General features: G+C 38.4%; 1 long non-coding RNA gene across 1 annotated transcript; it reads left to right on the top strand.

The window, feature by feature from the left end:
• Nucleotides 1–277: 277 nt before the first annotated feature.
• On the top strand, nucleotides 278–5,260 carry LOC139114395 (uncharacterized). The gene is made up of 3 exons (XR_011547863.1): nucleotides 278–965; nucleotides 1,832–1,904; nucleotides 4,878–5,260. It is a non-coding gene; the product is annotated as an uncharacterized lncRNA (long non-coding RNA).
• Nucleotides 5,261–23,409: the final 18,149 nt, after the last annotated feature.

Below are 23,409 nucleotides of genomic sequence, written 5' to 3'. Positions count from 1 at the left end.
GAAACTACATACCGATTACCGGTATTTGCGAACGGTTCATTCTATATGGGACTATGCATGGAGGTAGAAAGAAAGAACCGACGTCTTTGGAAACGAAGGCAAGTAAGCTTTATTCCATGTATATTCCATGTAAGATGTGCAAAGTCATTCTCATTTAAACCGGGCTTGAATTTGTTCAAACACGTCGATCGTGTTCCAAAAACATTTCTGGGAGCCGCCATTCCAACTTCCGGTTCAACTCCCTGAGTAAACACGGATGCCCTACGCCCAATGTTTATGGAACGCGATCGACGTGTTTGAACAAATTCCTAACCCCATAAACGACAAAGTTAGTGTAGTATAGTGTTTGTCTTCAGTAGTGATAAATCGGTACGACCAAATTCAGGAAATGTAGCATTTCACATCAACACGCCTAGTCCAGTGGGATGCGCTTACTTGGAACTCCACAGGGCCGTCGGCATTGTAGCGCTACTTTCAATATAACAAACATAGACTGTTTCATGGATGATATTTCTTGTTTCTGTTGATAATTACCTCAGACTGGCAACTTAGATGATTTAATACAGTCAGGTATACCTCACAAATCATTTGTCAAAATGACGTAATGGTTGATTCTGTTATTCAAGGCAAATTTGTTTTCACAGCTTGATTTTAACTTTGGTCCTTGAACATCATTGCTTACACAAATCCTGTGAGCCGTCCTGTCATTCAAGACAGGTACATATTAAAGTGATTCATTTTCAGCAGATAGCTTCATGTACAAATGTTGACCATTGACTTCCATTTACCGGTAATAGATACTTATTTGTTTCTTTTTCAACAGATGGTCCAGGGCGTGATATACTTGATACAGACAATGCCTTCAGCTCCACAAATTAACAATGGATGCTCTGAGTACAATGTGGAAACAGAATGAAGACTCTGCCCTCAGATATGGTGGAATGCAGAAAGTGGATATATAAAAGGTGATCAAATATCGTTGTGTGCAGCAATAATAATAATGTCAGACGTGAATGTTCCTCATATTACTCTAACACTTTGGGTTTTGTTCGAATTTCAGCTGTTATTACATATCTGTGACGTATCTTTGTCGTAGTCACACAACAGACATGATAAGCATTGACACTTATTATTGTTATAATTTAAGGTTATTCACAAAATTCTGTGATTTATATCCGAGTACATCATGCAGCGGAGGTATTTTCCTCAAAGCTACGCGTCTCAGACAATGCCATTTTGTGAATAACCTTATTATTATAACCTTATTTTTAGTCCAATTTTTCCACAAAAAATCAAAATTAAAGCATTTTTGGGGTGCCTGTCGCGTACTACACTAGACAATTGCAAGCAAACTGAAAACACGTTCAGCATGTCGGCTAAGTGCACGCAACGAAATTTCAAACCTGCGCAGCACAGTGTACATGATAGAAATTGTACGTCAGCAGCATAATTTAACTCTAATTCACAGGGTTTTGATTCACCACTAGTAACATTTTGAAGTACTGAATGTTTGGAAGTATACTTTTTGTTAAAAATTAAAATCATCTCTCATTTTTCCCTGCGCTGACGTAAAGGTTTCTTTAGGGCAAATGTCAAATAGCGTCCAATAACACCAAATGTACTCTGCCACAAAGTTATTTGACTCTGCATCCTCTGATACTGAAACTTACTGTACAACAAAACTCAATAGGTTACAGAAGCAGGTGTATAATAATCAATCACATGAGGGGAGCCACTTGCATGCACCTAGTTTATGATACTGAATCTTAGTCTGATGTATAGAAGTAGAATATGATTAACATAATTTACCATTTTCCTGATTGTTAAACAGGCATCAAACTTGGGTTCTCAAGAGTGCCTTTTGTGGAAAAACTGCAGTTGGACAAATGGTCATGGTTTTTGATGTAAGTATTGCTTGTTGAAAAAAATTGTTACTATAATTCAGTGCAAATTAGTAAAGGCACATTAGCTGTAAGTTTTAGCAATTTTCAATCTTCATTTTTGTGTGTACAAACTGCAGTTTCGATAGCTACCGGGTATATAACAGTCTCTTGAATACCAATATTCTGCTTGACAATGTACTGTGTACATGTTTCAACAACCATTGTTGTTGTTGACAAATGAATTCTATACACCCTTTGCGCTAGCGCCTGTCGCCAAGGGGCATGGAACTATGGGAAAATACTAACCGGAAGTGGGGTAAAACATACGACTCCTATGCTTTAATACGGAAAGGTGCGATTTTCGAGCAAAAAAAGTGAGTGAAATCGAAGTGCATATTTATGGTACAACAAGAAAACACCTAATGGTGCATGAAACTAGCTCTGGTAAGTGTTCGTGTGCATTGAGTAGCTCCATAATATTTTATAACTGTAGATATCTGCGATTTTCGGCCTGCGAAGCGGCCAAGTTGTAGACTCAATACGAGAGCGGGTGATGCGTACTGTGTCACAGTGCCCTGCTGACAGTAGCGCCGGTATGTTGACCGTGTACTTCCCGTAGGCAAAAGAGACCCGTAGTAGCACAGCGGAAACAAATTTTCCCGAATGTTCAATTTTTTTCAAATATTTCAAAAATAAAAACGCAGCAATGAAAATATAAGTCAACAAAGTATGAATTCGTTAAATTTTGAATTTTTTACCTGTAATTCTGAAGATTTTGACGTACCGGCTATGTTATGCCGTCATACGTTGTACATAGCGCAGTGAAAGTCTACAACTTGCCAGTTTCGCCTGTCAAAAATCACCGATATCTACAGTTATAAGATATTACTGTGCTAGACAATGCACACAAACACTTACCTAAGCTTGTCCCATGCACCACTAGATGTTTTCTTGTTGTAGCATAAATATTCACTTTGTATTTCACTTTTTTTTCGCTCGAAAATCACACCTTTCCATGTTAAAGTATAAGTCGTATGTTTTACCGCACCTCCGGTTAGCATTTTCCCATAGTTCCATGCCCCCTCGCGACAGGCGCAAAGGATGTATTCCAGACTGAAATTTGATTTTCAACAATAACAATGCTACATATACACATGTGAACTGGGTTGATAATGTATGTTGGACATTCATCGAGCCTTAAGAAGTAGAACAAGATACTGCAGTTTTTTGCACAAAATAAAACTACTTGGAAATTGCCAAAAGTTACAGCTGATTGAGCTTTCAACATTCTGGAATTGATTTCTGTCAGATTCAGTAAAGGATTTCTGTGTAACACTGCACTGGAAAACTTTACAACCCTGTTACCTTCTGAAGGCTGGTTCAGGGATGTACACACAGCTGTACCAGCCCTGAGAAGCAACAGAGACTACCAGCTATTAAAATAATATCCCCAGTATAGCATAGTCAGAAAAATAACTAGCACAGCTGCATTTTACATCCATGTACCTAGTGTGTCACAGTCCAGTACAATAGTTTTGCAAATAGTACATGCAACATGGGTTTGAAAAAATGAACATTTGCTTCCAAATCAACCCTGTAGAAGCAACGTGTACAGTTCTGTAATGGGGAAATTCCAACATAACTGGTACATGAATGTCTGCATAGGCACAATTGCACCGTGTGTTTACAATAAGGCTGGTACAGGGAGGTGAGCTTTTATGTGACCAGGTTGAAAAGGGGCTAAAAATTTCAACAGGGCTGGTATGTGGATGTGTTCATCACTGTGCCACAAATGCTGAACCACCGGCCCTGGTACAGGGAGGTGAACAGCTTCTCTGGCACAATAATATAGTGCTAGGCACGTCACATACCTACAGCACACATTCCTAATGACCCCTGCTACAGTGTTTTCAAGTACATAGGTGGTACACAGTTGTGCTCGTAAAGCTGTGCTAGGATGTTGTACAAGAATATGGCCATGCCAAAATCTGCATTTGTCAATTTGTTTCAAGATATAAAGGCAAATATGGCAATCGATCACTCTCCCATTCACATGAATCATATGTTTACTAGGTTTATTAAGGCTTAGTTATGTTGTTCTGATCTCCACTAGCCACAACTTGGGGGCTTCCTTCCAGCGTTTTTGTTCTGCTTATCAACTACAGTTTCCCATTCAAGTCATTGAAACATGATGAAATCCCCAATGTTAAGCTACTCAGTACAGTATGTACATGTAGCATTGTTATTGCTGAAAATTTCATTTAGGGCCGGACAAAATTCATTTGTCAATTATAAAAATGATCAGATATACAGGCTGTGTTTAAAAACATAATACTTTGCATTTTAGTATGCTGTGGAAAGTAGGCCAAGAAACTGTAGTTGATAAACAGTACTGAAATCCTGAAGAAGTTTCCGGTAATGGAGCCTCATTTACTTATTTCAAAATACATACATGAGAAGTATATCATCAATGATGAGGGTTGCATAGCCAGAGTGATAAAATGCTTTCTCAAAGGCCTACTAACTTCTTTGCAAGTCTCAAAAGAACATTGCACTGTGACTCTGATATATCTTGCCTTGTAATAAATTCATTTTGATATTCTTGAATTGAAATTCATTATCATGAAATTCACACCATAGTTTTACACATTTTTGCCAGTGCACTGTTGCAGCAAGCCTATGACATTGACAATAACTTGTAAGAGCTATATTTGTCATGCTTAGAGACTTGCCCTGAGCAGTCATGTCAGATTATTGATGCACCAAGAAAGACTTGATAATCGGTTCCTGCAGTCAAATATGTGTTTATGAACATGACTGTAATTTAGAATGCTACCAATGAACATTCCAATATACATGTACAAATACCCTAAACGTATCAGTTTCTAGGCCTTGCCCTCATTGTACTAGTAGCTGGGCTCTACATTGTAAGTGTTTTACCAGGATCTAATCTTGTACCTCAAATTTTGAATGTTTGCATCTTTTATATTCCAGGATGCTGGAAACTCGCATTCTGTGGACGAGATGCAAAGCAGCAGCCCTGTTTAGGTGTGCTCGTCTATGAAGGAGCAAGCAGTTCACTTTGTGTCGTTTCTTGAAGGTGTTATATTCTGCAGCATGGAAAGAGACAATGTTGTGCTAGGTTTGCTTAGTTATGTAGGGTTTCAAACTTTGATTACATCAGAAGTGTGAAAGGAACATTTCAATTTGTAGAGTATTCTTCTGGCTTGACAAAGCTGGGATGTGAAGTAAATGGGCTGACAATTATGAGTGGTCTGTAGTGTAAGGGGATTTCCAGTGAAACAGCTAGCAATTTTGCATCAGATGCATGAGGTAAACTTTATAACATCACATTATGTTATCAGTATGATTTTACAAGTAGCATTCATAAGAATGTCATTTTGGTATTCCCTTGTAAGTATTAGATTTAATTATGTTGCAACAATTAATATTTCATTTCTTGTAAATTCCAATAAATGTTAGTCTGAAATTCATTTTGATGATTGTTGTTGTTTATTTTTTAATGTAGCTTGCAGGATTTCTAACTACTTCAGCTGTATTTTGTGTTTCAGATTTTTTACAGTCCTGCTTTGTGTAGCTCCATCACATAGAGGACCCAATAGGCCATTCCATTGGATGAAAATCCTCCCTGTGTCTGCAAAATTTGAAGAAATCCAATTTAAATTTTAAGGATGGTCAGAAATAATTATTCCCCCCCCCCCCCCCGCAATATGATTCATATTGAACTGGTTTGTCAGCAAACCATACAGAAGCCCTAGATTGGCATGCCTGCAAGCCAGCTTGCAATGGCTTGTTGGTAAACCAGAGGAAGCCTTAAAGTGGCTTGCCTGTAAACCAGAATTAGTCAGAAGTTGGTTTGTCAGTAAGCCACATTGCAGCAATATTAGCTTATCTTCAAACCAGATGGAACCAGAATTGGCTTAATGTTGAGCCAGAGGAGTGTGATATTGGTTTATAAAAAAGCCACTGTTCAGTATTATCTGGTATATGGACAAGCCACAGTATCCTAAACATGGCTTGCTAACAAGCCTAGTTCGTATAATAGTGGATTGCCTGTAAACCATTCTTTAGTACTAACTGGCTTACTGGCAAGCTGAAGTGATCTTTACTTGGCATGTATATATGCCGTATCAAAACCCAAACTGGCATGCACAGAAACCAGACTTGGCATGCCAGAAAGCCAAATATAAGCCAAAATTCAGAACTCGAAACAATCCGTTTACTGACAAACAAGCCGGTTTATTTTTGGCTTGCATTTAGCTGGCCGGCAAACCAGAAAAATTTGCAGTGTAGTGAATATTTTAAATTTAACTTTATGGTTGCTGTCACTTTTCGTTCGCATTTGTTTAGTTTTTGTATAATGTTTAAATCATTTTAATGTCATCAGTTCTCTGTTATATTTCATTACTTTGTAATTGCGATGCTCAGTTTCTCGGTTTCTTCAACCCAGTACACGGCTGGTTAATATCCTCCTCCACATATTACAACCTGTTTTATATAGCGAACTTTTACTGCGCCCTTCCTTTGACATTTGGAACCATTGCAGTCGAGAGAAGCAATAAATATCTGAATCTATAGCTCGGCAGTACTATAAAAGTTTATGTTGTACTTATATAACACAATAGCTTATGTCTTCTTGTCCGGCAAACAAGTCTCCCTAGCTCTTCAACATGTGGCAAGTAACCTACTAACTTCCTCATTCCGTTCCGTGGTCCTTCGATCCTTTATCACTGTTTCATGATTGAAAAACATCCACACCTGTCAACTCTTTTTCAAACCAGGCACAAAAGAGCAACTCTCTGACTTGGATGGGCATATTCCTGAAAATTCCCAACTATCTACCAAACTCTCTGTATATGATATCATACTTTAAGCCTACAAATAATGTATTATAGACAGGGTGAACGGTTATGAGTGTACTGAATTGCAAGTGCACTGGAGTGGGATCGTTAGATATACGGATCCCCCTGTCAAGTTTGCAGTCTCTTCTGACCACCATGTCTACATGGAAGCTCCAGCTGACAATCCCCAACGGTATCGAGGACAAAGGAATGTGCGATTCAGATGAAACCACGTGACAACAGCATCGGTGTCTGACCTAAGACGAGAACAAAATTTGTCGACCACTTAATGCGAATACTGAAAACGCGCCACAGAGAACAAACAGCAGCAGCAGCCACAGTAAAATAGCATTAAACACAACGAAAACAATAAGTGTACACGATAAAAGGCCGAGCCAGGTGAAAGCTGGTGCTTGGCATACGTTCTGCCACCAGATTGTTTATATGCATTGCTCTGGATAGAAGACAGGGTCAAGAGTTATCACGTTCGGCAATCTTAACATCTGGGTTACTTGTTATCATTTACTGCAATCTTATCTCGCTTTTTATCGTGTTTCCATTCCGCATACAGCACCAGTCGAGATATAAAGATAACAAAACGACCAAGCGAATTAAGTTCAAGTATTCTGTGGTGTGTATATGGCCGCTAAAGACTCCATGGTGTTTGCGACATATGCGGCGATAAAACAGGGAAGTTACACGTATGACTTGCTAAAATTTTTGTCCAATAACGAGCACGGATACAGTGAATGACCGTTTAACATTCGTCTAACGAAAGTACATCTTGCGCGAAACTATTAGTTTGGGTATAAATAGGTCCAACACTGTTCTCACACCTCCTGCGTACCAAGGACGTGAGAAAATGCCTGGCAATTATAATGTTGTCCTCTATTATTCAGTTAAGATTGCGAAGCTCTTCTTATACTATTCCATCATTAAGTATAGCATTGCATGCGCACGATGGTATGCTAGCCTTCACTGCCACTGACCCTGTCGGCTTACCCTCGCTATTTATCTCAACCCTACTCGTATTCTCATGACCTACAATCAGCACGCCTATCGCGCCCATGCGAATATTTTTATTATTAAATTCCCTTAGACAGTCATTGTATTTTTAACTGCGCTTCATAGTATGTCCGTAATGTGCCAGCGGACAGAATGCCGCCCAAACGGAGTAGAGAAGCAGCATTCAAAAGATAGATAGATAGATAGATAGATAGATAAGATAGATAGATAGATAGATAGATAGATAGATAGATAGATAGATAGAGTTGTTGATAAATAAAGTTGTGCCATATGAACCTGAAAATAAATACATATTATACAATTGTGAATTTTGGTGTAAGTCAGAAACTGGTTTACTATGGTAACCTATAAAGATTACCACAGGGAGGTTGAAGTACAACTCGAATATATAATCACTGCTTAACATGCAATCAACGTGTATCTGCTAGGCAACCACGTATGGCATGTCGTAAATCGCATCTACTTATTTGGATATTTATTGTTTTAGGGTCAGCCGCTGGCCTGATTCAGAGATTGAGGTTATCCAACATTGGAGTACAGAATTTTCGCATGTTTTATTTAACAATAAACACCATATTATCTGTACAAAAAGTGAAATATCAACTCGTGAAGACCGCTAATCCCAATTTTTCCTAAACTTCAAAGTCGTAAGGGAACTGTTCGTTTTGTTGTGATACTTGGACCAGTCCACCGACTCTTGAACTTCAGTTCGGGATGCATCAAAAGAATTGATGACTTATATCGTATCATAGCTGATATTAAATGTTCTGTGTCAGAGCAGACACAGATATGGTCATGTGCATATGATAATACAAAATGAATAATTTTTATGAACACAGAAAGTTACTCCTCTAAGGAAATAACTTATAGTACCCCTTTTCAGGAATTGGATCGTTCAAGTAAATTTCATACACAAGATTGTAAAGTGATGCATGTCAAGTGAAACCAGACAGGTGAACCAGAACTCACTGCCTCGAAGGTTACCTGGAAAGTATGAACAAAAGTGTACCACTTGCACCGTGTAAATTGTATTACAAGTACGCAAATAGATTACTTTTGATACTAATGTTACACTAAAAACTGAGAAAACGCCGCCAGATAGAAAGGGCTGTGAATGACTACTAATATACAAAAAAAACGTGGATTTTTGTTAGAGGCTGACATCTTCAACACCCAAGGGTGTTTCTCCGAGCAGAGACCCTCCCTGAGAACATTCATTGGTGGAATGGGACTAATTGACAGGCGTTACAACTCCGTTGTAATGATTGACGTTTTGAAGCCTATGGTGCGTCTCAAGCCGAAATAAGACCTTCATTTGACGACTTTCTGCCTTCCATTTTCAATTCAAAATCACATTTGACAACTTTCACACTAACATTTAACAACTGCAGACCCGTAATAGTCATCTTTAGACCCCCAATCGTTATTCGAAGTTACGTTTGACAACGTTCCAAAGTGCATTTGACAACTTGAAACCGCTTTTGACAACTTTCGACTTTCCCATTTTGATTTGAATTTGCGTTTACAACTTTCATACCCGTATTTGACAACATTCGACGCCACATTTTGGTAGGTCGCCTTCCATCTTGGACACTAATCACCGTCGTTGTTTAGGTACCCCTAAGTTACTTCGAATTCACTGTAGCCCTATTCTATAATAAAAACTTACCTACGTTACAGTGCGTCACAGCTATATCATAGAATTCCCATCAGGATGTTCGGTGTATTCTTGTTGTACTAGAGGGTTCGCATAAATGGTTAATGTAAACAAGAAACATAGTGTGATGTGATTCCAGGTCAGTGTTTGAGGATGAAGGAAAAACATACATATTTTCTTTTCAAATATTTCGTGTCACGATTTCGTAAAATATTGTTGTGGATTATTTGGGTACAATCAGTGTGTTTGTGGAATTGGAGGCGGTCGCCATTATCCCATGGGTTCTTCTAACTATGGAAAGAAGGCTTTCTACCCTGAACGGCATTTCATTTCTAAATGTTGAAAACATAAACTATTTCAAATAGCGGGAATGGAAATCTGACTTTCATCCTTAACTTTAAGTGGGCAAATCCATCGAACAACTTTGGCACTATTGTAATTATAAAATTCGGTACGGCGATGTAACACTTTCTGAGAGCCTCTTTGTCTACCAACTCGATGAAACGTGTGTCACCTAAAGATGCTACTGTAGGGAACACATTAAGGGGTGTTACAGTAACTGGAGAAGTCGGGAAGGTGACAGAATGCAGACGGACATCCCGACCAACTTTAACACGATCTAATTCATTTGACGGACAGAATTGTAGTTTTTGACAAACTAAGAAAATAACGCAACTATGAAATGTTAATGTTAGCCCTTGGTAACTTAACTCAAAACAACAGTACTTGAAAAAGAAAAACATTGTTCATACCGTGCTTGTGTAATTTGATTTGGTCACGACTTAAACATCATGACGTGGATGAATTATGGCACAGATATCGCGATATGTCTCGCAAAATAAGATATCATGACTCCACTTACGAAATGATTTACAGTAACTGTTATTTATATCAGTGTTATATACTTCATTTGATAAATAGCCTCTACGTGTCCACCTAGAAGTGAGTCTTGTTAACAACAACTTCAACACAGTGTTCAACGCGCATTCGGTTGGTAACGCTGTCCATGTTCCAAACGCTCACTCTAGCACATATAAATCTTACATCTCCCACGTAGTTTTATTCGTACGTGTGGTTGCCAATGGTTTTGACATTCTATAAAACTCGTGCGCTTTTTGATATCAATGGAAATGCCGGTAGACATTGAGGCACCTCTTACAAAGACAGGATCGGTGCTTTTTAGAACGGAAGTGAATTTTGTTCAAAACGGGACAAAAGTACACCGTTTCAGGACATCTTTCACCGTCGCTTACAGCTACATCTATGTTCGAGGACAAGCGGGTAGGGCATGTCCTTAATGAATTCGCCACAGTGCTTGCACCCTAACCCCAGTACCAGTTCGATCTCAGCCATTTGACGGCCTGAATTGTATTTTTGACAAACTGTCAGTGTTGTAGATCAGTGTTATATATTTGATAAATTGCCTCTACGTGTTCACGCAGAAGTGAGGCTTGTGAACAACAGTTTCAACAAAGTATTCGACGCGCGTGCGTCCGTGTTACAAGGAGGGGCATCTCCTGGATGAATGCACTTGCACGCTGCCCCAGTACCATTTCGCGGCAAGTGAATTTGGACAATGTATTCAATCATCTCTTGACAGCATTTGGCCTTAAAAGGAAAGCCTCAAGATAATCTGTACCTATTCATGACCTGTTGTCATCCTCCAATGTTTTAAACTCTTTGAACTGTAACTCTGTGCAAAATAATAATACTCAAACTCAGGGCTCACCCTATCCCATGGCCGATCTGAATCATGACTTTGTTGTGACATGACCCAGTGAAGAATGGCATAAATAATCAGTGCAGTCGTTTTAATTTGCTCACGTATGACTCGAAGGAGTTGGCGTTCTAGAATACTCCGACACGATGTGATTTATGAAGTTTGGAAGCAACCATTTGAGAATGAGAGCGAAAATGGCAAACGACATTTCTTTCACTATTGATTCCATATTTTATTGAAGAGAAAGTAAAACATGTATATTAAAAACCCGCCTATTTCTTTTGACTTCAGAGTACTGGTGCTGTTGGAAAAGCAAATTATTTTGACTATTTCATTTTTAATTTGACCATCCAATCAAACATAACCTGCCCCTTTATTATAATGAGGTAATCATGGGTTAAGATGAAGTTAGTATGTTATATGGCAAAATGATCTTCTGCCGCGACAAATACTTAAAGTCATGTGCGTGGCAATACACATAAAATTCGGAATATTTCCAAGGGATCCTTGAAAAAATAAAAAGGCGTATCTTAAACTTGGGAAACTGGTACCAACCTTATAAATGGGAGTTAGCGGTTCAAATGAATGTGAGAGCATGTGTTGCATGTTGCGTTGTCTTAACGGAAAGATAAATCAGGACAACGGAATTTTTATCGTTTATTCTTGGCTAGGAAACTAAATTCAAAGGAAAAGTGACGATCCTCAGTGAACTTACACATGCTAGGCATGGTATATTGTATATTGTTTGGTATTCTTCAAACAGCAGAGTTCAGTGATTTATCTATTTACAAACTCCCTACTTTGACGTCTTGATATTTATGACTCTTTGGGCTGACCCGATTATATGCAGAGGTATAGAGGGGCTTCTGAACAGCCTGTTATTGTGACGAACAAGACGGAAGTCTTTAGGGTGTGGTTTCTCTGACGCCTATTCGGGCAAATTTAGTTTCCGCGTAGAATCTGTTGGAGAAATTGAGTATCAGCTGAGCTGCAACAAAAAGAGCTACAACAGAGCAACGGAGAAAAACTGTGATAATGCACTGGTGTTTTAATAGTCGCGACAGGAGATTTTCTTCCTTCTGCGTTCTCCGGACAGTACTTCTCCTAGTAGCATCAACAGGTGAGCAATTGCGCACACTTTCTTTCATATTTCGACTCAAGTATCGACAAAATGACGCGTCACCTTTCAATCGAGCATTTGGCTGCTGGCTTTATACACAGTCATATTTTATTTTAACTTTGTGGTAAGTAACCCAGTCAAATTAATAGTTTGGGCTATTCACCTTGATGAAAAAAGTCAATAGCTCACTGCTTAAAATATCCGTCAACTTGTCAGAATATTATTCTGAAAAGTTCCTGGTCGGCTAAATCGGTTTTCCTAATTTTTTACGTCGTAATCAACTTTTCTTCTTGAAAAAGCTACCGACAAATGGACTGTGAAATTTACAACAAACCTTTATATATCGCCCAAACGAGAAGATTCAACGATTTTCCTTTGGTTGAAATTTTCACTGAAAGTCGTTGTCATAAAGTTACCACCTTTGCAAATTAGTAAACGAACACAACAAAGCAGGCTCAAAAATGATTCTTGCAGTGTGGGTTCTTAAATGCAACGGTCGCCGAAAAAATGATTTAGTTTCTCAAAAATTTCCGTGTTAGCATAGTAGCGATCTGTTGCTCAGGTCACACGTGACAACGTCTGAAGGTTGACGTCGTTCTTTCTTCATTTCGTTTTACTTTTGTGTCAATAAAGCGAATCTGAATAAGAAACACTTTGCCAACAAGATAGTGTCAACACAAAAGGCGGAAAATAAATCGGATAAAAAAAATTAAGCAATCATTGAATGACGTCGACTAACAGTCTCAAAGAGAGCTTATGTTTTTGTCGAGTTACTTCCTTGTACACCTGCATGATATACAAATATGTATGGACCAAGTGACTAGTTGTTCGTTCTTGATGATGCTTGCAAAGTTTTAATTTGGTATAGTTAGCAATCTTCAAAGGGTATTTACGGGTAACACTATAGACCGAATGATGCAAACGTATTCGGCGCCAGGTAGGACACGGTGGGTGGTAATGTGCCGCACAGCAGGGAGTAGTGAAGGTCCTTTGTAAAGTTTAAATTCTTAGTCAGTACGGGACACTTGCATTTAAAAAACAGAGCATTTTCTGCACTGATAATATGCAATCTTAAGTAGTTATATCAGATATTACATAACACTGAGTCAACAACTTCAAGGGCAAATGATTGTCTGTAGGAGTAAAGTGTATGAGGCATTGAGCTTTGCCCTACACAATCACTTATCGCTATCTCTAATCACATACATTGTAAACAGCTTACAAGATGGCAAACAATTTTAATTAGGATGAAAATACCCGACTTCCTGGCTCATAAGTCGGGTATTTTTGCACTGTTTTTTAGATGGGAGTGTCCGTCATGTAGAGATGTCACCATAAATATACTAGTCTACAAGTGCTTGTTTGAAAGGGGCTAAATGTTTGCATGACTGTGGTCATCTTTTGCCAGATCGTCCGTATTTTAAACAATTGTTCAAAATTTCCTATCATTGTATGCTGTCGCTTTTCCTTCCGCATTTGTTTGGTTTTTGTTTAATGTTTAAACCGTTGTAATGCCATTAGTTCTCTTTCATAGTTCATTGTAAGTTCATGCTCGATTTCTCTTGTACCCTAGTACATTGCTAGTTAACACCCAATCCACATACGACAACCTAAATAATTAAAACTACGCGGAATAAAGTGTGCCCTTCGTTGACATTTGAAACAATTGCAGATCAGTCATAAATATCTGAATCGATAAATGGGCAGTGCTATAAAAGTTTATGATTTATAGAATACACAATAGCATATATAGTTTTAACATGTCAATTCCAGTCGCGTTGGCCGGCAAACAAGTCTTTCTTCAAATGTGGCAAGTAACCCACCTATTTCCTTGTTTTCTTTCTCCGTTCCTCAATCCGTCCTGTGATCCTTCGATCCTTCATCACTGTTTCATGATCAGAACAGCGCCACCCATCTTAACAACAATGGTGTCTCTGCAAACTGGATACATCTGTCATAAATCTGTCAATAAGCTACTCTTTAGTATTCAGGTTGCCTTTGAGGTCATCTGAATTATCAGTAATTGCTGGCAGTATATCAATTCATTTATATCAATGTGTCCCTAGTTTACCTCTCCCAATAACAATTTCTATTCAAGGTGAAAGGTGACTTGTTGCAGAGACATTGCAAACGACCATTGTTTGGCTTCTTCAGGTTTTCACAAATCACCATGCTGTGCATGGCGATGCGAATTTTCGAGACGAGCCAAATTAATTCCTCCCGAGATTTTGTAGAATTTGGTTCGTACCGCGGAGTGCCATAAGGACATTTGGCTGCACAACCTCAGTGGATATTGATATTCATATCAATATCATACAAAAGTACCATATTGAAACAGAAATCGAGTTCTTTAACTGCTCAGCGCGTTTTCACCGCACGAGGGCGACCAAAATTATAAAGGATGATCTTGGTCGGTCATGTGCTTTAAAAGCTGAGCAAGAGCAATCAAATTGTTCTTGAAAGGGCAGGAAGAATGAATCAATAGTTTTCTCAGAATCGCCGTTTCTGCTTTAGCCAATGCGATTTTTTACCGTTTTTTAAATTCCGGTAAATATCTACTGTAATTGCATTGCAACTATCTTAGTGCTGTCGAATAATGTGCATTGCCTTAACTTAAACTTGTCTTAAAGTTGCTTTCTAGCTTTATTACTTGGAGCATGTTCATTGCTCAGATTGTTATTGCCAATGTATGTATGTATGTATGTATGTATGTATGTATGTATGTATGTATGTATGTATGTATGTATGTATGTATGTATGTATGTATGTATGTATGTAGTATGTATGTATGTATGTATGTATGTGTATCTATCTATATTTATCTATCTGACTATATATATATATATATATATATATATATATTATATATATGTTTGTGAGGTTCCCCATTTGTCTATTATACTGCAATGCTTGTTCAACTTGGTGGCAGTTTGTTAAATATACTTACTATGCGGATTGTAAAATGTTTAGATTTCGTCAAAAGCAAAATGCTATGTGACAGGAATAGAATACCTAGTAATCTAACTAAGTTTTTCATCATGACGTGATTGATCACTCAATACGTCGATTATCTTACTTGTACGTAAATAAAGTTAATGTGGGTATTGACTAGTCACCTTCTCTATTTATACCGGCATGAGCTGAACAAGCGGTATCAATTAATGCAAGGTGGTGATTCGCCGATCTCGGATGCGGCCTTTTGTTTTTAAAACTACTTTTGAAGATGAACTTTTTCACTGCACTGTCAAAACACAGACAACAACTAACGGAATGCAGACCTTTGTGTATGATATTATTATCGGAGAACAACAAACAGAATAGTGAGATCTGAAACGACTGGAACGTGGGATTCATTAATGAAACACGTGTCAATAGGGAGGAATCTCATTGAGCAGGTTGGACCCCCCGACCGGGCGTGACAGCGACTTGAACTTGCAGTCACATGATGAATCGTCCGATGTTCTAGACGACATTAAGCGCAATTCCACCATCGCCAACAAAAGGAAAAGTTTTTAACTTGTGTGAAAAATTAAAGTTACCTGGGGTACTTTTCATTGAGATAACATAGAACAGTCTAGCTCTCGTTTATCGACTTTTTTAGATGTTTTGCGAAAGAAGCTGCTAACAAATTTGTCGGGTAGATGACGGAAAATATTTCAGAGATTCAATTATCGGACCGCGAATGTCTGTCAAAAGATTGACTCGTGTTATTTTTTCATACTTTATTTATATGTGTTCTTGTACCGATTTTATCAAACTAATACTCACGCCGTAGCGTAGAACAGTGCAGGCTATCATCGACAGCGTGTTCGAGAGACAGAGTATCGACTAGTCTACAGTGGAGTTACTCGACTTGCGCAATACCAGCGCACACATAATTATTTCGGAGATTTTTTCTTTTAATCAAACTTTTGATGACTGACCATATTTTGTCACCAATTCTTTATTCATCGTAAGTAGAAATTCTATGCACCGCTAATCTCACCACTGTATAATATAACTAGCAAAAAGAAAAGAAAAGCTGAAGTCAACTACGGCAATGCTGACCGGACTCATCGTTGTCTGGTCAGTCACTGATGCTGAGGAGTCGTCGTATGCAGTGAACACGTACCTTTCAGATACTTATTGAAGTTACGCAAAGCATGAAGACAAAATTCCTACTCACATTTTCTGAGTATATGTTTGCCTTGCGTGAAATCAACCTCATAGCAAAAATTGCTAGTTTCGGCACTTCTGGAAGTTGAGTCGGGTTGTTTTGTTGAGGTAATTTAAATTCTGTGTTATATTTAAAGAAAGAAAAGGCATGAAATAAAAAACATATTGCATTTCGTTTTGAAAATTTAGCAGATCGGTGAACTTGCTCTTGTGAATCTGCATTATGTGTGTATGAACTCATGCACTCGCTTGGGAAACTCCTTGACATAAATGTCGCGTGTTGTCGGGTACGGTGTTGCTCAAGGTTTCTGTAATCGGCAGACACGAAAAGGCTGCACGATAGATAGATGAAACTTCGAGTTAAAAATATAAAAGAACACGATACTAACACCAAGCATGTACAGCCAGAGAGATAAAATTATAGCAACAAAGAGAAGTTTCATTCCGCTCAGGCTTATTTTAGGACTCGGGTATGTAATCAGCGTAGCCTAATATGTTCGAAAAGCAGCGTGTCAAATACTTTCATTGTTGTTGAACTGAGCACGTCTCCGTTAACGACTACGTTCTTGATCGTTGTTACAGTGCAGTATGAGCCAAAGTCGGACTGTTTTACATTTAAATCGACCTTTGCGCACGTTGCCGTCTTTTTCAGGTTCGCTTTTGTGGCCCTCGCTTGCTTTTTCGACGGTACTGAGCGCGAGCGCCGGCTTTGGTCTGCTGGACGTGTTTGCGGTACCGATACCTGCAGAGTTGAGAACGCTGAGCATAGCTTTGAAGAGAGTGCATGCGCACTATACCGCCAAGCCTATACATAATCTCTGCGTGTTTATCAATTATATCGTGGTCGGTAATCCGCGACCGTTAAGACAATAGGGAAATAATGGCAAACGGTGTAGCTGATAGTTTGCCATAATGTTTTAGTAATATTTCAGGAATTTCCCTGTACGATATGACCCAACATTTTCGCCAAAAGAAAGACCACGTGTCAAGGGTTCGAAATTTGAAATTAAAAAAAAATTGCTAAAATTGACCTTTGAACCTGAGTCGCATCGTTAAAACGGTAACCTATAAAGCTTACCAGAGGTAGGTTGATGTACAACTCGAATGAATAATTACTGCTTAACATGCAATCAACGTGTATGTGTTAGGCAACCACCTATGGCATGTCGTAAATCACATCTACTTATTTGGATATTTATTGTTTTAGGGTCAGCCGCTGGCCTGATTCAGAGATTGAGGTTATCCAACATTGGAGTACAGAATTTTCGCATGTTTTATTTAACAATAAACACCATATTATCTGTACAAAAATGAAATATCAACTCGTTAAGACCGCTAATCCCAATTTTTCCTAAACTTCAAAGTCGTAAGGGAAATGTTCGTTTTGTTGTGATACTTGGACCAGTCCACCGACTCTTGAACTTCAGATCGGGATAATTGATAACGTATGCCGTATCAGAGCTCATATTACACGTTCTGTGTCAGAGCAGACACAGACTTTGTCATGGGCATATGATAATACGAAATGAATAATTTTTATGAACACAGAAAGTTACTCCTCTAGGAAATAACTTATAGTACCCCTTTTCAGGAATTGGATCGTTCAAGTAAATTTCAAACAAAAGATTGTAAAAGTAATGCATGTCAGGTGAAACCAAACAGGTGAAACCAGAACTCACTGCCTCGAAGGTTACCTCAATAGTATGAACAAAAGTTTACCACTTGTACTGTGTAATTCGTATTACAAGTACGCATGTAGCTTACTTTTGATACTAATGTTACGCTAAAAACTGAGAAAAAGCCGCCAGATAGATAGGGCTGTGTATGACTACTAATATACAAAAAAACGTGAATTTTTGTGAGAGGCTGGCATCTTCAACAGCCAAGGGTGTTTCTCCGAGTAAGAGACCTCCCTGAGAACATTCATTGGTGGAATTGGACTGTAAATCATGTAATTGACAGGCGTTACCTCTCTGTTGTAATGGTTGGTGTTTTGAAGCCTTGGATGCGTCATCAAGGCAAAATAAAACCTTCATTTGACAACTTCCTACCCACCATTTTAAATTCAAAGTCGCATTTGAAACTTTCTCACTCACATTCAGTTCTAAGTCATTCAAAATTAGGGTTTTCTTAAAATACAATATTCGCTCTAGGAAAAATGCAGTTTCTAAAAACTTTGGTAATAGACGTACTAGTGCTAATCGCCTGCTCGGGGGTCTATTATAAGACGTCTAAATCCGTTTTTTCTCCATCGTGTTTCAAAGTTACACGATGAAAACCGATTCTTACAAAAATCCATTCTTCTGTTGGCGCACATATTTGAAATAGCTCACTAAAGTAAGAAACACTACAAGCTCATGTCCACAAAAAAACGGACAAAAATTATTTGGAGTGAAGTCAGTGACTAAATCGTTAAAATACGTCTTCTGACTGTCACATAGAGCCTTTGTATGTCGAAATCGTTTCCCATATACACCCATTATGCATACAACAAATACGAACAATGTATGACGCAATTTTGAAATCTGTAACAATCTTTTGACCTACGGGTTTTTACAAAGTTGAACAATTATTTCATGTGGCCAATATAATTTGCAATTCATGGGTGACAGATAGAATGACGCAAATGTGTCTGGCTGTTAGACCTGGCACCAGGAGCCAGAGAGACACAATGGGTTGAAGTGTCCTGTACAGAAGGGGAGCCCTAGAGGTCCCGTTTTTGAATTCCAACAACAGGTAGCCGACCAAGTTTATCGCAAGTATACACATAGGGGGTTTAAAGCGGCAAATAAAGTCGCTATAATTTTTGTGTGTGCCAGGTTTCCAAACATATTTCACTCTTCAATGTTCTCCTTTTGTGTTTTGTCGTTTTTCTTCCGCATTTAGTTGTGTTTACTGTTCAAACCTTTTTAACGTCACGAGTTCCTTTTATATATTATTAACTTTAACGTTTTACCACTCATTTTGTCTGGTTCCTTTCCTAGTCAATAGACGGTTATTGTACTGTATACATGGTACGCTGTGTCTTTCTTCGACCTCGAAACCTGTAGTACAGCAATAAATGACCATTGTTCGACAAATAATTTTGTGTCGTTTTTATAGGGAAAACAATAGGTTGCGGTGTCCATGTGTCTCTTCCAGTCACGTTGGTCGGTAAACAAGTCTCTTATAAACTTCACACATACTGCCTGATTAGACGTCTGTTATAAAAATAACTGTCTGACCAGTCTTTCGTGCGCACGGTATAAATTATTACTAATTCCCTCCCCTTGACATATGGTGACATAGTTTTAGCCTAAAGACAGTATAGGTGCACTACTTAATAACGTCACAGATACTAGCCCTTAACACTTCAGGTGATTGCGAGTTGTGGATTTTTCTTGATTTCCTTCATTCCAATTCCATGTCTGTATCTATTATACAGTCCCTGAATTCTTTATCACTGTTTAATGATCACCAAACAGCTGCCATCCATCTACCCTTACAAAAAACTGTCTCTCCACAACCAAAAACAAAGACCAGCATATCTATGTATAACTGTATTACTTCACGGGCGATCAATGTCTTACACATATTTTGTAATGGCATTGGTATTGAACGTCACACATTTCTAATTTTATCGTTTATCCACTCTTACCATTTTTACTTTTAATATAACAAGGCATCGTAAAGGCGTTTACACGTTTCTAAATTTTGAGAAGGGTAGGAGAAGGAGTGTTATATATTTTTGATGACAACGTACAGTGTATTGAAGGCTGGTAGCTTATCGGTAGGCTGACTATCATTGACATCAATCAATCATTTCAAAACGACCAATCAGCTGTACAACAGGCTTGTCGTTTCAGACTCCTCTAGTCGCTGCAAATAATTACAATCACACAATCAGCTATAACCTCGGAGCAGCTTCATACTGGACCACCTTTTCTGCATTAGTTCAAATACCTTGTGACTTGAATTTATCTCAAACCGAATGCTGCATAAGTTTCCATGTCGATTGAGTTTATAATACCTGTGGATGATCTACCCTCTGGTTTTTAAGTTTTCTCTGAAGTTGGGAAGTATCCCACGAAACAAAAATTATAAGGGTACAGCGAATTTGAGCAATATGAGTGCCAAACTAATAAAGAACTAAGGACCGCTTATACAGTCGACCCCCCTAGAACAGTGTTGTACATTGTACAACATCTTCCTTAAGGAAACTTTCGCAATCAAGACTCAGTCTGAAAGTCAGAGGTTTTAGTTTGAAAACGAGTTATGTCAAAATAAATGCTAATGATTTAAATTTTGGAAAATAAGTCTTAGTTGATAACATGAAACACGCTTGACTGATATGTGAGAGACACTCCGGTGTAAGTATACGATAGCTCTGTACTTTTTATGTACTTTTTAAACTTCAGGAGGTCACTTCTTGTAATAACCCTTTCAACATACAAGTATACTTATTATGGCTGTTTTAGCTACGGATGTTCTAAAATTAGCGACGAAATGAACTGGAATCGATCTTGCTTGCTCATCGTCGTACTAATAAAAAGTTGTTGCTAAGGAATGATGGCAACCGCATCACTTGTTGATACTATTTCGTTGTTTGGCAATTCCACTTCATGGGAAGATTTATAGTACACAGGTTTTCACAATTTTGAAGAACGTTTATGTTTCAGCTTAATGTGGCTGTAGATGTAAAACATAGGCTGGGGTGTGTCGAATCAGAGTTTTTTCGTGTTTTGAAATATACCCGCATCCCTTCGCAAAAGTTATGAGACCCGCCAAATATCGGGTCAAAATACTCGCGCCGTCGTTCGATTTCAAGGTCGGATCGAGTACGAAAGGCAGAGCACTGAGCAAGCAGTTCTACAACATATACGAATGCGAATTGGATATAGAAGCCGTACCACTAGGTTTATCTCCAAGAATTATACATGTCCTTCGACGTAAAATATGCTGCAATAATCGGTAAGGAATTGTGAGCGGATAAAGGAAAACGTAGACTGAGTGCACTGTATAATGTCGTAACTCGTTCATGTGGATTTTGTTGCAGTACGAATAAAACACTTCAAGGGTAACGTTTACATCGTCTGCTCGTACGACGTATCCTTTCGTTTACGGTTTGCCTAAATAGAACTAAAGTTGCTTGAACAAGCTCAACGAAAGTTTGACTTTCTTGGGAGTATTTTACATGATGCAGGATTGACCAGGACGTAATCTTCAGCAGCGTAGACGACATGAAAACAACGTATGGGAAGGGACCAGCCGCGCGATTATGTTATTGGCTGAATATATGGTTTATATGCCCGAGAGTAGGTGTCAATTTGCCCGACGCCAGGAGAGCAAATTGTCTCCTGCTGCGAGGGCACATAAACCCATGTATTCAGGCAATACTATTTTTATTACACGCCTCTTCAAAGTTAACGCTATTTGACATTTAGTTACATGATGGGCATTTACAAACAATTTTACAAATATCGACAGCATCATAACATTTTAACGACAGTCAAATAGCACTGCGCGCATGGATATTTTACATCTAGCGTTAAACGTCTACTTTGACGTCGAAAACGTCGAAGGGCTTCATTGGACCTGGTAACCATGGAAACCGGCCAGTACATCGTTCATCGGCCCGCTAACTCCCGGATGTTCCTATTCAAATCAATGCACAATTTTGCACTCACATCCAGCCATGTAATGAAAACGTGTCTGTCGCAACACGTGCCAATTTTCAATGCGTTCGATTGTTTGTCTTGGGTAAAACTGTACCGTACCTAAGTGCAATGCCCATGAACTGAATGCAAATGACAAAATTTTGACCGTAATTATCTATGTTTTGTAGTGTCATAAATCTTATTCGCTCAGCTGTTTTATATATACGAACATACCAGTGAAGGTCACGCGTACGCGTAGCTGTAAGTAGTTTCGGTATTTTTAAACATGTCAAAATACGGGTTCATATCAGTACCATCTTAATAATAGAAGAATGGCAATACAGGCACAGCATGTATAATAATCTACACAATCAACTGTACGCGCGCCCGTTCTGAAACGTTCATTTAAAAGTTTTGTGTTGAGGCTTGGCTCCTGAACATACGTTCCGACTTCGGTCGAAAATAACGACATTGTCCACTTGTATTACATGTAACATAAGCTATGAGGTTATAAACAGTGCGCTCTCGTATTCGGGTGCGGATATAAGATTGGTTTTTGTTTCCCGCCAAATATTATAATTTTCACCCCAGATATCTTATATCCGCAATCAAATAACCTCGCCTATATACCTTATAACCTCATAACCTCAAATTGACTACACTTTTCTGTTAAAGTTCAGTGAGTATAAATATTCATGAGCAAGATGCACTGTGAGTGAACACCGAAAAGTACCCGTATAAAAGAAGGAAACGCATCGGTAACTCCCGAGAGCGTTGTAGTTAAAAAGTCCAGGACTTCAATTCCGTGTATACTTGTTTTCACCTGAAATCGCGCGTATATCTGTATACATACGTCGGAAAGGCGGTCTACAATCTCGAGGGAACTGAATGTCGCTCTAAGCAATGTACTTGTTCTTGAACTTTCAAATCAGATTCCCCCTTTCAGTATGTATGTATGTATGTATGTATGTATGTATGTATGTATGTATGTATGTATGTATGTATGTATGTATGTATGTATGTATGTATGTATGTGTGTGCGCGTAACTTTGTACGTATCTATGTATCTATCTATGTATCTATGTATGCATCTATGTATGTATCTATTCTATGTATCGATGTATGACTCTATGTATCTGTGTATCAATGTCTCTCTGTCTGTCTATGTCTCTCTGTCTGTCTGCATGTCTGTCTGTATGTATGTATGTATGTGTGGCCGAGGTTGTTTAAATAATCTGGAATTCCATTGTCAAAATATGATCGTTAAATTATATTTTGCGTAAAAGAAAAATAGCAAACCAAACTAACTTATATTTTATTATCTTGCCTAATATGCATATTATTGATGAA

The sequence above is a fragment of the Ptychodera flava genome, chromosome 16, assembly GCF_041260155.1.
Source record: "Ptychodera flava strain L36383 chromosome 16, AS_Pfla_20210202, whole genome shotgun sequence".
In the NCBI taxonomy this organism is placed as follows: domain Eukaryota; kingdom Metazoa; phylum Hemichordata; class Enteropneusta; family Ptychoderidae; genus Ptychodera; species Ptychodera flava.
The sequence above is the reverse complement of the archived record's forward strand: the minus strand, read 5'-3'. Positions and strand labels throughout refer to the sequence as shown.